Source organism: Pseudorasbora parva, chromosome 20 (assembly GCF_024679245.1).
Source record: "Pseudorasbora parva isolate DD20220531a chromosome 20, ASM2467924v1, whole genome shotgun sequence".
In the NCBI taxonomy this organism is placed as follows: Eukaryota; Metazoa; Chordata; class Actinopteri; order Cypriniformes; family Gobionidae; genus Pseudorasbora; species Pseudorasbora parva.
The window spans coordinates 12,182,522-12,195,021 of record NC_090191.1 but is presented as its reverse complement, the minus strand read 5'-3'; the positions used below and the strand labels follow the sequence as shown (position 1 = coordinate 12,195,021).

At 44.7% G+C, this 12,500-nt stretch overlaps 10 non-coding genes across 10 annotated transcripts; all 10 read left to right on the top strand.

The window, feature by feature from the left end:
• The first annotated feature begins 584 nt into the window (after window positions 1-584).
• Window positions 585-656, top strand: trnap-ugg (transfer RNA proline (anticodon UGG)). The gene has a single exon. It is a non-coding gene; the product is annotated as a tRNA-Pro (tRNA).
• A 92-nt stretch (window positions 657-748) lies between these two features.
• On the top strand, window positions 749-822 carry trnai-aau (transfer RNA isoleucine (anticodon AAU)). Its single transcript has one exon. It is a non-coding gene; the product is annotated as a tRNA-Ile (tRNA).
• A 95-nt stretch (window positions 823-917) lies between these two features.
• On the top strand, window positions 918-990 carry trnaf-gaa (transfer RNA phenylalanine (anticodon GAA)). The gene has a single exon. It is a non-coding gene; the product is annotated as a tRNA-Phe (tRNA).
• Window positions 991-1,115: 125 nt separating this feature from the next.
• On the top strand, window positions 1,116-1,187 carry trnaq-uug (transfer RNA glutamine (anticodon UUG)). The gene has a single exon. It is a non-coding gene; the product is annotated as a tRNA-Gln (tRNA).
• A 206-nt stretch (window positions 1,188-1,393) lies between these two features.
• On the top strand, window positions 1,394-1,465 carry trnaq-cug (transfer RNA glutamine (anticodon CUG)). The gene has a single exon. It is a non-coding gene; the product is annotated as a tRNA-Gln (tRNA).
• A 329-nt stretch (window positions 1,466-1,794) lies between these two features.
• On the top strand, window positions 1,795-1,866 carry trnap-ugg (transfer RNA proline (anticodon UGG)). Its single transcript has one exon. It is a non-coding gene; the product is annotated as a tRNA-Pro (tRNA).
• A 92-nt stretch (window positions 1,867-1,958) lies between these two features.
• On the top strand, window positions 1,959-2,032 carry trnai-aau (transfer RNA isoleucine (anticodon AAU)). The gene has a single exon. It is a non-coding gene; the product is annotated as a tRNA-Ile (tRNA).
• Window positions 2,033-11,547: 9,515 nt separating this feature from the next.
• trnaq-uug (transfer RNA glutamine (anticodon UUG)) lies at window positions 11,548-11,619 on the top strand. Its single transcript has one exon. It is a non-coding gene; the product is annotated as a tRNA-Gln (tRNA).
• Window positions 11,620-12,226: 607 nt separating this feature from the next.
• trnap-ugg (transfer RNA proline (anticodon UGG)) lies at window positions 12,227-12,298 on the top strand. The gene has a single exon. It is a non-coding gene; the product is annotated as a tRNA-Pro (tRNA).
• A 92-nt stretch (window positions 12,299-12,390) lies between these two features.
• On the top strand, window positions 12,391-12,464 carry trnai-aau (transfer RNA isoleucine (anticodon AAU)). The gene has a single exon. It is a non-coding gene; the product is annotated as a tRNA-Ile (tRNA).
• Window positions 12,465-12,500: the final 36 nt, after the last annotated feature.

The following is a 12,500-nucleotide window of genomic DNA, read 5'->3' as shown; positions in this document are numbered from 1 at the left end:
GGGGGCAAACTGAAGCGTCTCGCAACTGCTGTCGTACCTGTGAAATTGGCTGTCTGGAACCGATTCGGAATTGGCAAAACATGGGCTCAAAAAGCAAAGCCTTCGCTGGCTCGTTGGTATTGCGCTTCTAGGCTGATTGACTTAACTCTATGCTGCTCTGTGAGAAAAGCCAGCCAACGCCAAGTTTCCATGGTGTAATGGTTAGCACTCTGGACTCTGAATCCAGCGATCCGAGTTCAAATCTCGGTGGGACCTGCTTTTGCCCGGAATGTGCGCAGGAGCCCATCCAAGAAAAAAACTTTTACACAGCAGTCATCCTCAAAAGCACGTCTCGGGAGTTCCCCTTGAAGTAAAAGGCCAAGTGGCCACCTGGAGAATGCGGGCATCGATCCCGCTACCTCTCGCATGCTAAGCAAGCGCTCTACCATTTGAGCTAATTCCCCTTGGCATCAGAGAGAAGGTGTCCATTGCCCTCAAAGACACCGGCGAGGACAGAGCCCTAGCATGTGTGCAGGTGCTGCATCGGACTTTTCGATCTTTAGCAGTGTTTGCGGCCAGGCAGCAGCTCTACCGTATAACGAGTTGGCTCGTTGGTCTAGGGGTATGATTCTCGCTTTGGGTGCGAGAGGTCCCGGGTTCAAATCCCGGACGAGCCCGTGCTTCTGCATTTAATCGCTTTGGTCTCATTAGGGTCACGGGCAAGCAGGAATATTTCTGGGAAACTGGTGATCGAAGCTTTTCAAAGTGAGGCCGGTTAGCTCAGTTGGTTAGAGCGTGGTGCTAATAACGCCAAGGTCGCGGGTTCGATCCCCGTACGGGCCACTCTTTTGCTCTCTGGGACCTTCAGCTTTTGCGCTTTTCACAAGTGATGGCCGGTCTCACAGAAATCCCTGCTGGCACGCCTGCTGCCAGACCTGGCCGAAATAGCTCAGTTGGGAGAGCGTTAGACTGAAGATCTAAAGGTCCCTGGTTCGATCCCGGGTTTCGGCAGAGGAACAGTGACTGTGTGCTTTTGGTCGAGGGGCTGCAGTGTCCAAACGCCACCTGCTTTCTACTTGGATCCACCTAGCCTCATCACTATCTGCCTCTCAGATGGCCACAAGTCAGGACATGGCGGTCCCATGGTGTAATGGTTAGCACTCTGGACTTTGAATCCAGTGATCCGAGTTCAAATCTCGGTGGAACCTTAGCAACATTTTTGTGGCTGGGTGGGGGCAAACTGAAGCGTCTCGCAACTGCTGTCGTACCTGTGAAATTGGCTGTCTGGAACCGATTCGGAATTGGCAAAACATGGGCTCAAAAAGCAAAGCCTTCGCTGGCTCGTTGGTATTGCGCTTCTAGGCTGATTGACTTAACTCTATGCTGCTCTGTGAGAAAAGCCAGCCAACGCCAAGGTTCCATGGTGTAATGGTTAGCACTCTGGACTCTGAATCCAGCGATCCGAGTTCAAATCTCGGTGGGACCTGCTTTTGCCAGGAATGTGCGCAGGAGCCCATCCAAGAAAAAAACTTTTACACAGCAGTCATCCTCAAAAGCACGTCTCGGGAGTTCCCCTTGAAGTAAAAGGCCAAGTGGCCACCTTGAGAATGCGGGCATCGATCCCGCCACCTCTCGCATGCTAAGCGAGCACTCTACCATTTGAGCTAATTCCCCTTGGCATCAGAGAGAAGGTGTCCATTGCCCTCAAAGACACCGGTGAGGACAGAGCCCTAGCATGTGTGCAGGTGCTGCATCGGACTTTTCGATCTTTAGCAGTGTTTGCAGCCAGGCAGCAGCTCTACCGTATAACGAGTTGGCTCGTTGGTCTAGGGGTATGATTCTCGCTTTGGGTGCGAGAGGTCCCGGGTTCAAATCCCGGACGAGCCCGTGCTTCTGCATTTAATCGCTTTGGTCTCATTAGGGTCACGGGCAAGCAGGAATATTTCTGGGAAACTGGTGATCGAAGCTTTTCAAAGTGAGGCCGGTTAGCTCAGTTGGTTAGAGCGTGGTGCTAATAACGCCAAGGTCGCGGGTTCGATCCCCGTACGGGCCACTCTTTTGCTCTCTGGGACCTTCAGCTTTTGCGCTTTTCACAAGTGATGGCCGGTCTCACAGAAATCCCTGCTGGCACGCCTGCTGCCAGACCTGGCCGAAATGGCGGTACCTGACAACCACAAGTCTGTAAAATCAATCCAATAGCATACCGAGTTCAATCTTTCAAAAACCAATTAAATTGCGAACTCCATTTTTGCCCGTCCAATGAAATGGCAAGGTCCATTTTTCATACTCCAATCACCGCGCGTAGTCCATCTTTGAGCATTCCATCCAATCTCCGCGTTGCGAACTCCATCTTTGCTTGTCCAATGAAATGGCGAGGTTCATTTTTCATACTCCAATCACCGCGCGTAGTCCATCTTTGAGCATTCCATCCAATCTCCGCGTTACGAACTCCATCTTTTCTTGTCCAATGAAATGGCGAGGTTCATTTTTCGTTACTCCATTCACCGCACGAGAGTCGATGAGCACATTCGATACGCTTTCGCTTGTTTATTCCGCTCAGGTATGCTGATCATATTTTCTTAATGAAATACTAGTGTAGCCTATGTCTTCCGTTTGTTTATTAGCTAAATTAAATTAAACGGGCATAAAATGTAACAGTTTACCCTCCTATTGTGTATGTTTCGGTCGAATTCGGTTCTTAGCCCAAGTGTAACATAACATTACGCATATTTTCCTAATGAAATATTATTGTAGCCTATATCTTCCGTTTGTTTTTTAGCTAAATTAAATTAAACGGGCATTACATGTAACAGTTTACCCTCCTATTGTGTATGTTTCGGTCGAATTCGGTTCTTAGCCCAAGTGTAACATAACATTAACTTACGCCTATTTGAGTTCAGGCACATACAAGCCCATTTATCAGATGGACAAAGTTAAAATAGCACAATATGTTTAATATGAGTATTTGTTTAAGTCAGAATAATCCATACATTATTCATTTTTGTTGTTGTTGTTGTTGTTGTTGTTGTTGTTGTTGTTGTTGTTGTTTTACTCAAAAACCCAGATCAACAAAGCATACAGGCCATAAATAGAAGTTTCAAAACTTGTACTGTTGGTTACAAAAAATAAATCACAACATTAGGTGATTATATATGTATTATTATGTATTTATAATCTGCTATAATATGGCAGTCATTTTGAACCAGAAACACAAAACTAGCTCAAATGAAATGAACACAAAAGGAGTAAAGGAAGTAAAAGATTAGTTTCCCCCTAAAACAAAATCTGTCATCATTTGTTTTCCATCAAGCTGTTCCAAACCTGTATGAGTTATTTTGAAGAATGAAGACCGTTAATAATCCTCATTGACTTCCATAGTATTTTTTTGTTTTGTTTTTCCTACTATGGCAGTCAATAGGGACCGTCAACTGTCTGGTTACCAATGTGCTTCAAAAGAAACTCATACAGGTTTGGAACAACTTGAGGGAGAGTAAATTATGACATAATTTTAATTTTAGGGGGAACTATCCCTTTAATGCTATATTTCTGGGCTACAATGGCAGTTGGTATTCTATTCTATTAAATTCTTGTTCTATATTGTTTAGGCAACAACATGGCTTCAACTAAGTCACACAAAGGCATGAGCGATGCTGACTGGCTTGCGCGTCTGGAGAGTTTTGCCCGAACTGGAGTTTGGCCATCCAGGGAGGGAAATAGACCTTCTCCCCGACAAAAAAGATGGCATGAGTTATATCAGAAGGTAAATTATGCAGCTAGATTCATGAGCAAACTAATAAACTTGTGTGATAATACATTGTGCTATTTTTTTTATATGTATGAATAAGTAATTATTTACAATGTAAATACAATGTAATATGGTTATAATTATGATGACATGGGTGTCTTGAAATAATGTGTACAACAGTGTCACAGCTATACTTTATATTTATGTTCATAGATAGAAAAGTGCCCTCTGCAAATGAGGGGGCAGACCACCCTTATGAAGGAAGCACAAAAGTGTATTTGTGGATTTCACAAGGTAACTCCAATTAGCCTAGTTCAAGTTGCATAAATAGATGTGTTCGCAATATCAATTTGTCTTTATGTCTAAAGTCATATTATGAATACTGTATAATATTATGTCCCTGGTATATCTTATAAGCATGTATCACAGGTTCATCCACCAGTCACAGTGGAGGCATCACAGAGCACCCCTGCCCAAAGTACACCCTCCAGTGATGTGGCACGTCCTGCAAAGATGGCCAAACTGACATTGTCAATGGTAAGCAGACCTTACTGCAGACATTGAAATATCTCAAACTTTTCCTATAGTGTTACAGGTGTTGTTATCACTAACTATGACAAACCTTTTCAGTTTGAAAAGTCAAGGTTTGGAGGCTCACATGTGGCAGCAGCCAAACCTAATTTGAACATTCAGAGGAAAACATCTCAGGTTAATATGAAAGAATTAGTTAGACATCACTTTATCACTACATAATTTTGTTTAATAAAAAAACATTTTGCGATCCCCTTAATAGATTATTCATAATGTTTGACTCCACAGACCAGTTCAGCCGCAGCTTCATGCCCACCCTCTCATCCTTGTCCTCCTCCTCCTCCTCCTCCTCCTCCTTCTCCTCCATCCCCCAAACCCCATCGGCCTGTCATTCAGTCCTCCTCATCCTTCTTCCTTCCTCCAGCCCAGAGATCACAACGGATCAAAGAAACAGCAACACCATCAACTAATTCTGAGTCTGCTGTTGTGAGGGGCCCAGTAAGATGTCATTCAAAATACAAACATGCCTTCATCATTTAATGCTCTCTTATGCCTGCTTCACACATACTCCGACTGCAGTTCATATGCAGTGCGTGCTGCAGTACGTATGCGATGCAGGAGCAGTGCCTGCTATTGTGCTTTCACATATGCCACGTTTGCAGTGCGCAACTTAACCGCAGTTGAGTACTACAAACACAGCATTTATTCATAATTTTTTATTTCAAATCCAAAAGTTGTTAATGACTATGGCTTGTCAGCATTGCAATTCTCTTTGTATACACTCTTTTATAGATGTCATGTTTAAACGCACAACATTTAAACGTTATATTAAATTAATTACTTTATATTTATATAGCCTAGAACTTTATATTTATATATTATATTGCTTACACAAGTGGCAAAACATAGGCTATAGCTTATATAATGACAAACATTTTAAATTAGAACTTACAATAGACAAAAAAAGTCGTCTCTCGTTATTTCTTTCATTTTTAAATCTTTTAAAAAAAATTTTTTTTACAAGAAATCCTGCAGGTCATAAAGAACTTTGTTTTTCCACCTCCAAGAAAGGACGAGTGCTCTCCATTATGTCTCTTTGTTTACCTAAATGCCAGGTAAGGGACATTTTCCTTGCTTTACCCGAGGCAAAAGGCCATGTGTTGACTTTGAAACAGAGTAGACTTTAAGTCCACCGCATCAATGCATGTTTATTTTAGTGCGAACAATGCACTGACCTTTAATTCAGCGCGTGCAGCAAAAAAATAGTGAACGCTCTAACCGGTTAACATGGGTACGGAAACAAATACGCACTGCAAACAGAGTATGTGTGAAACAGGCATTATTTAAGGCAGGTTAGGGCTACCCTAACCCTAGGCCTAGCCTAACCCTTATTTAAACCAGTGTTTTTGATAATATCAGCAGGTCTCATCTCAGCCAGAAGACCCTGCAGATCTCCCACTACTGTGGCCACAGACAATGCCACAGCAGGACCAGAAGTGGGTGTCGGAAGCACTTTTAAGGGTTAACGCAAAAGGAAAGCAGGAGCTGCGTGAAAACCTTCAGTTGTGGTATGACCCCCCACCACCAGCCCTGTTGTACCACCAAGCCCCAACACCTGATAGATTTTTTTCACAGCGACTCTTGCTCTGGATGCCGTATAGGCTATGGAAGGTACGACTCCAGTGTACTAACCCTGCCTGTGCCAGTTATCAGCTGTGTGGTGGTGGTCTGCACAGGAGGGTACGACAGGTGTTAGATATTGACAGATACTACAACCTGGTGACAGAGACCCTGATCTGTACCAGGTGTAGAACCAGCTACCTGTCCTGGAGTCATGCTGTGCTGCAGCAATTGGACCTGGCCCATCGATCTGAATTTAGAATCATTCTCACACGCAAGTAATTACTTTGCAGTCATATGTGCTCATATGCTACCTTTGATAAATATATACTACTATAATTAGATACTTGATAATAAGATACTTGAATGATTACTTTTTTCCAAGGTATGCCTGTGACATTCGAGTTATTCGTTTGTTGCGTGAGAGGGGCATGGGAAATGGCCCAGTGAGGATCATCGGCCAGCTGAAGGAGAACCACACTGAGGAGTGGTTACAACGTGTGTCTCGGTACACATCGATGTGTGTGGCCTTTTTGGATAATCCTGGCCTGCTTCCACTGCACTTTCAGGAGCCGCCACCACTTGTTCCAGTACCTAGCTACAAATGGCTTCTCACTGTTTACAGTCAGGACATCCTCAACAGGCTCGATCACATCAAGGCCAGCATTACATCCACATATGGATCGATTTTAAAAATGGACTCAACTAAGAAGGTCAGAGGAGCTGCTTTAATGACTGTACCGTTATCTATAATGTATTGTTAGACCAAAAGAGCTTTATTTGTAAATTTTACTCATTCAATGTATGTTGTATTATTTACTATGTTTATTGTTTCTTTCAGATCACGAAGAAGTTGAGTGGGCCTGCGAAAGGCACAGCACAGTGGCTTACCTCAGTTGGCAATGAGGTAGGTCAGGTGCTGATGAGTGTCCTGACTGCGAATGAAGGAGCTGGGTTAGACCTCATGGCTGCAGGACTCGTGGAGAGATACCAGAGAGCTGGTGTTGATCCTCCCACTATCTTATATGTGGACTGTGACTGTTGCAAGGAAGTGGGAGAGACTAAACTGAAGAGGAGGTTCAGTGGCTGGCCCAATATCATCATCCGCCTAGACATTTGGCATTTTATGCGGCGTCTGGCAGTAGGGTGCACAACTGATGCCCACCAGTTGTATCCTACTTTTATGTCTAGGTTGTCGTCATGTATTTTTGAGTGGGATGCAGGGGATCTCACTCTGCTGAGAAGGGCAAAGAAGGAGCAACTCACCCAACAGGGCTGGCCTGCAATGACGGAGGCAGAGATTGACCGTCATATAAGCAAAGATGAGCTGGCCCAACACTGCAGGAGAAGAACACGAGGAGAGGAAACAACTATGCGCCTCCTTGATATGCTCATCAGAGAGCTCATGGGTGGCAAGGGGAATGACGCCCTTGGTGTTCCTCTCCTTGACAGTGTAAGGATGCAGCACATCTGGCAAGTCCAGAGGCGGCACATTACCTGTATTCAGGACCCTCCAGATGTGCCCCTCTACACGGAAACTGGAACCATAAACAAGGGCGGGATTGTTCTAAAAACATATAGGTGTGCCAGAGGCTCCACTTCCCTGGAATCATTTCACTGCCACCTAAACAGATTTATTCCAGGTTTGTCATGACAGAATAGACCATATCTTGCCACTAATTCCTGTTTATTTATATACTTGCAGTAAACCAATTGCATTTTCTCTTTTGTAGTTTCTTAAAACAATGTTTGGCTTTCTATTTCTTATTCTAGGGAATAGCGCAAACAGCCTGAACTTCCAGATTTACCTCCTGGAAGGTTTGTTACGCTGGAATCAGGACCGGGCTGCAGCTGCTGTTGCAGGTGGAGGTGGAGGTTCAACCCTGCGTACTTACACAGGGGAGCTGGTTTACTCTGTCAACGAGAACTACAATAAGTTGTATGGCAGGAAATTGGTCACTAGCTTCACTCCACCTGCAGTTTACACAGGTAAACATATTTTGATCAATGCAGTTCACTAGGTAGCATGTTTTTGTTAAAACTGCAAGTGATTTTGGTCAATAATGTCATTTTGACAGATCAGAGAAAAATTATACTATCAGAATTTTTGCATACTGGACTCTTTGTTGTAGGTTTCAGGGAAAATAAATTACATACTAGAATATAGAGTAATTCTGTCTTTTTACAATGTCCTCTGAGTTACATATTTTTTGTTTATGCAGAAGCTGAATATTTATTTAAAAATATTTACTACATTTCAGAATAAACCTTTCTGATTCATTTCCTTTAAAATGTTTTCTGTTACAAATATTTCCTCAGGGGAGCTCATTGGAGTGCAGTACTTGTTGAGGCAGAATAGTCAGCCCCTGGAGGACATGTGCCCTACCTCTGATAGGACCTCTCAGTTGCTGGAGGAGATAAATGTGGAGGAGCAAGTGGAAGAGGATGAGGGTTTCATTGATTTGTTGGGAGAGGAAGCCACAGTGGCAAATCTTGTGGCATCAGATGACTTGTTCCTTTCAAGTCCACCAGTTCTACCCACTGCACCTCTGCCCTGTGTCCAAGCTCCACCCGCTGCACCTCTGCCCTGTGTCCAAGCTCCACTCGCTGCCCCTCTGCCCTGTGTCCAAGCTCCACCCGCTGCACCTCTGCCCTATGTACAAGCTCCACCCACTGCACCTCTGCCCTTGGTCCAAGCTTCACCTGCTGCACTTCTGCCCTATGTTCAAGCTCCACCCACTGCACCTCTGCCCTTGGTACAAGCTCCACCCGCTGCACCTCTGCCCTTGGTCCAAGCTTCACCTGCTGCACTTCTGCCCTATGTCCAAGCTCCACCCACTGCACCTCTGCCCTTGGTACAAGCTCCACCCGCTGCACCTCTGCCCTTGGTCCAAGCCTCACCTGCTGCACTTCTGCCCTATGTCCAAGCTCCACCCACTGCACCTCTGCCCTGTGTCCAAGCTCCACCCGCTGCACCTCTGCCCTGTGTCCAAGCCTCACCTGCTGCACTTCTGCCCTATGTCCAAGCTCCACCCGCTGCACCTCTGCCCTGTGTCCAAGCTCCACCCGCTGCACCTCTGCCCTGTGTCCAAGCTCCACCCGCTGCACCTCTGCCCTGTGTCCAGACTCCACCCGCTGCACCTCTGCCCTGTGTCCAAGCTCCACCTGCTGCCCCTCTGCCCTGTGTCCAAGCTCCTCCCGCTGCCCCTCTGCCCTTGGTCCAAGCTTCACCTGCTGCACTTCTGCCCTTGGTCCAAGCTTCACCCGCTGCACCTCTGCCCTGTGTCCAGACTCCATCAGCTGCACCTCTGCCCTCAGCAATGGTAAAATTTCCTTTTCTAGACAAATTGTTACTCATTTAGTCATTCACCCTCAAGCAGCAAATTCACAAACTCACAAATTTCACAAAGCATGTAATTACCTAACCAACAGTTATATTTTTTTAGGCTGTTGACGAGCACTGTATTCCTGGAATGGACCGGGTGGATGAGTTGGCGGAGTATCTGGTAGAGCTGCGCACACAGACGGGCCTCACACTTACTAACCAACAAGCTGCGATCATTGTGGGTTTGTGGCAGAACCTGGACCAATTTGATAAAGACAAGGTCATGTATGCTGCTCGTTATCAAGACAGGCTGCTTACAGGACGTTTTAGGTCCCCTAAAAAGAAAGCTGTCTTCACTCCTGGCGTCGAAAGCACAAAGAGGTGTGTTTTGGGTTCTAGCGGTTCTCCAGCACAGTGGCCTAAGTGCTGTCGCCTTGTTGAATTAATCTTCATAAGGCTATGTAACATCCACCGAAGCCCCAAAAAACAGCGGACAGAATCTCTGTCCAGATGGGATCTCATTCTTCGAGATTATAGAAAAATTCGGCAGCTAATCTTGAGCAATGGAACTGTAATGAGCGAAACAACCCTTCAGCTAGTGGAGGTTAACCAAAGGACCCTTACAACGTGGCACAATGAACGTTTAAAGGGTCAGGAGGTCTCAGTGCTGTTGCAAGGGTTGAAGCTTCCAGAGGCACGTCCAGTGGCATTGGATGCTCTGCCTCCAGCACGAGTGCAGCCTGTTGTGCCTCCACAATATAGCCACCAGCTGCATCACTACCAGATGCCACCAGACACAGCTGGACAGGCAAAGACGAAGTTCAGGAAAATCCAGCCCTCATCAACCTGCACATCTGCCACACCAACTGCCACGTTCCACCAGCCAAGGACAATTTTTCCAAAGCCAACAGCAACACACCCATTGTTTCCTGACACACTCACTGCCCCTGTTGGGTCTCAGATGCTACTGTTGCCCTGCCCAGCCCCATGTTCAGCCATTAACCCTGGAGCAATTTCCTCTGACCCACCTGCAAAAGACACAGCCACCCCAACCAAGCGGTCATACAATCGCTCTGTAAAATCAAATACGTGCAGAAAGTGTGGCCAATTTCGCACACAAGAAACTGGCCATAGCCAGTACAAAGGCAAAATATTTTGCCCAAATAAAGAAACAGTCACTAAGCAGCAGTGGTTACAGAATATGAGAAAATAACACACTTGTTTCTGTGATACATTCTGTTCTTTATCTTCCAGCCATATTTAATGCTAAAGTATTATACTGTGCACTTGTTTTTAAATTGTATGATTATTATTATTATTATTATTAAAGTTTTATGTGTAGAAGAAACAATATTAAGTATGTGTATATGTGAGTATGTATAACGATATGTATACATACACTATAATATATAAATATATAATAACTATTTAACATATTATATACTATTATAAAAAACTATTATATATTTTTATTTATATATGCAAGTACAGTACATATACCTATATATTTTTTATATACCTATATATTTAATTAACAATAGCCTATTTTTTTGTTGTTTATAAAATTATTTTGCTATTATATATTTTTATTTATATATGCAAGTACAGTACATATAAACGTCTTTTTATATACCTATATATTTAATTAACAATAGCCTATTATTTTGTCGTTCCATGCTGTGAATTCAGTACTTTTCCAGATTTTTGTAAATATGTATATAGTAAATAAATCTAGTTCTCCAAGAAGACTGGTGGTTTGTGTTTATTTGTTTTATTGCATGTAATGACAATCAGTGTCAAGTAACAGGGGGTTAGATGCAGTAATAAGGTGGTTATTTTGTTCCTACTGACATGGGAAATGATTAATGTAGCATTAATAAATGAATTTGGACAAATTACCATCTTAGTATTATGGATAAAATGTTATAATGAATTACAACGGAGAAATCTAACTTAGAAACAAACCTATTGATAAAATCAATATACGCATTACATTCAAAATCAAACTTGGAAACGAAAATTGATAGAATCAAATACACGCATTAAATCGTGACGGAGGCTGGATTCGAACCTATGACTTCCTGAATTTCTTCCCTTTTTTCTTCCCCTTTCTCCCCCTTCTTCCCCTTCTTATACGGACTATTCTTCCCCAGCTTTAGCTCAGTTGGGAGAGCGTTAGACTGAAGATCTAAAGGTCCCTGGTTCGATCCCGGGTTTCGGCAGAGGAACAGTGACTGTGTGCTTTTGGTCGAGGGGCTGCAGTGTCCAAACGCCACCTGCTTTCTACTTGGATCCACCTAGCCTCATCACTATCTGCCTCTCAGATGGCCACAAGTCAGGACATGGCGGTCCCATGGTGTAATGGTTAGCACTCTGGACTTTGAATCCAGTGATCCGAGTTCAAATCTCGGTGGAACCTTAGCAACATTTTTGTGGCTGGGTGGGGGCAAACTGAAGCGTCTCGCAACTGCTGTCGTACCTGTGAAATTGGCTGTCTGGAACCGATTCGGAATTGGCAAAACATGGGCTCAAAAAGCAAAGCCTTCGCTGGCTCGTTGGTATTGCGCTTCTAGGCTGATTGACTTAACTCTATGCTGCTCTGTGAAAAAAGCCAGCCAACGCCAAGTTTCCATGGTGTAATGGTTAGCACTCTGGACTCTGAATCCAGCGATCCGAGTTCAAATCTCGGTGGGACCTGCTTTTGCCCGGAATGTGCGCAGGAGCCCATCCAAGAAAAAAACTTTTACACAGCAGTCATCCTCAAAAGCACGTCTCGGGAGTTCCCCTTGAAGTAAAAGGCCAAGTGGCCACCTGCAGAATGCGGGCATCGATCCCGCTACCTCTCGCATGCTAAGCGAGCGCTCTACCATTTGAGCTAATTCCCCTTGGCATCAGAGAGAAGGTGTCCATTGCCCTCAAAGACACTGGTGAGGACAGAGCCCTAGCATGTGTGCAGGTGCTGCATCGGACTTTTCGATCTTTAGCAGTGTTTGCAGCCAGGCAGCAGCTCTACCGTATAACGAGTTGGCTCGTTGGTCTAGGGGTATGATTCTCGCTTTGGGTGCGAGAGGTCCCGGGTTCAAATCCCGGACGAGCCCGTGCTTCTGCATTTAATCGCTTTGGTCTCATTAGGGTCACGGGCAAGCAGGAATATTTCTGGGAAACTGGTGATCGAAGCTTTTCAAAGTGAGGCCGGTTAGCTCAGTTGGTTAGAGCGTGGTGCTAATAACGCCAAGGTCGCGGGTTCGATCCCCGTACGGGCCACTCTTTTGCTCTCTGGGACCTTCAGCTTTTGCGCTT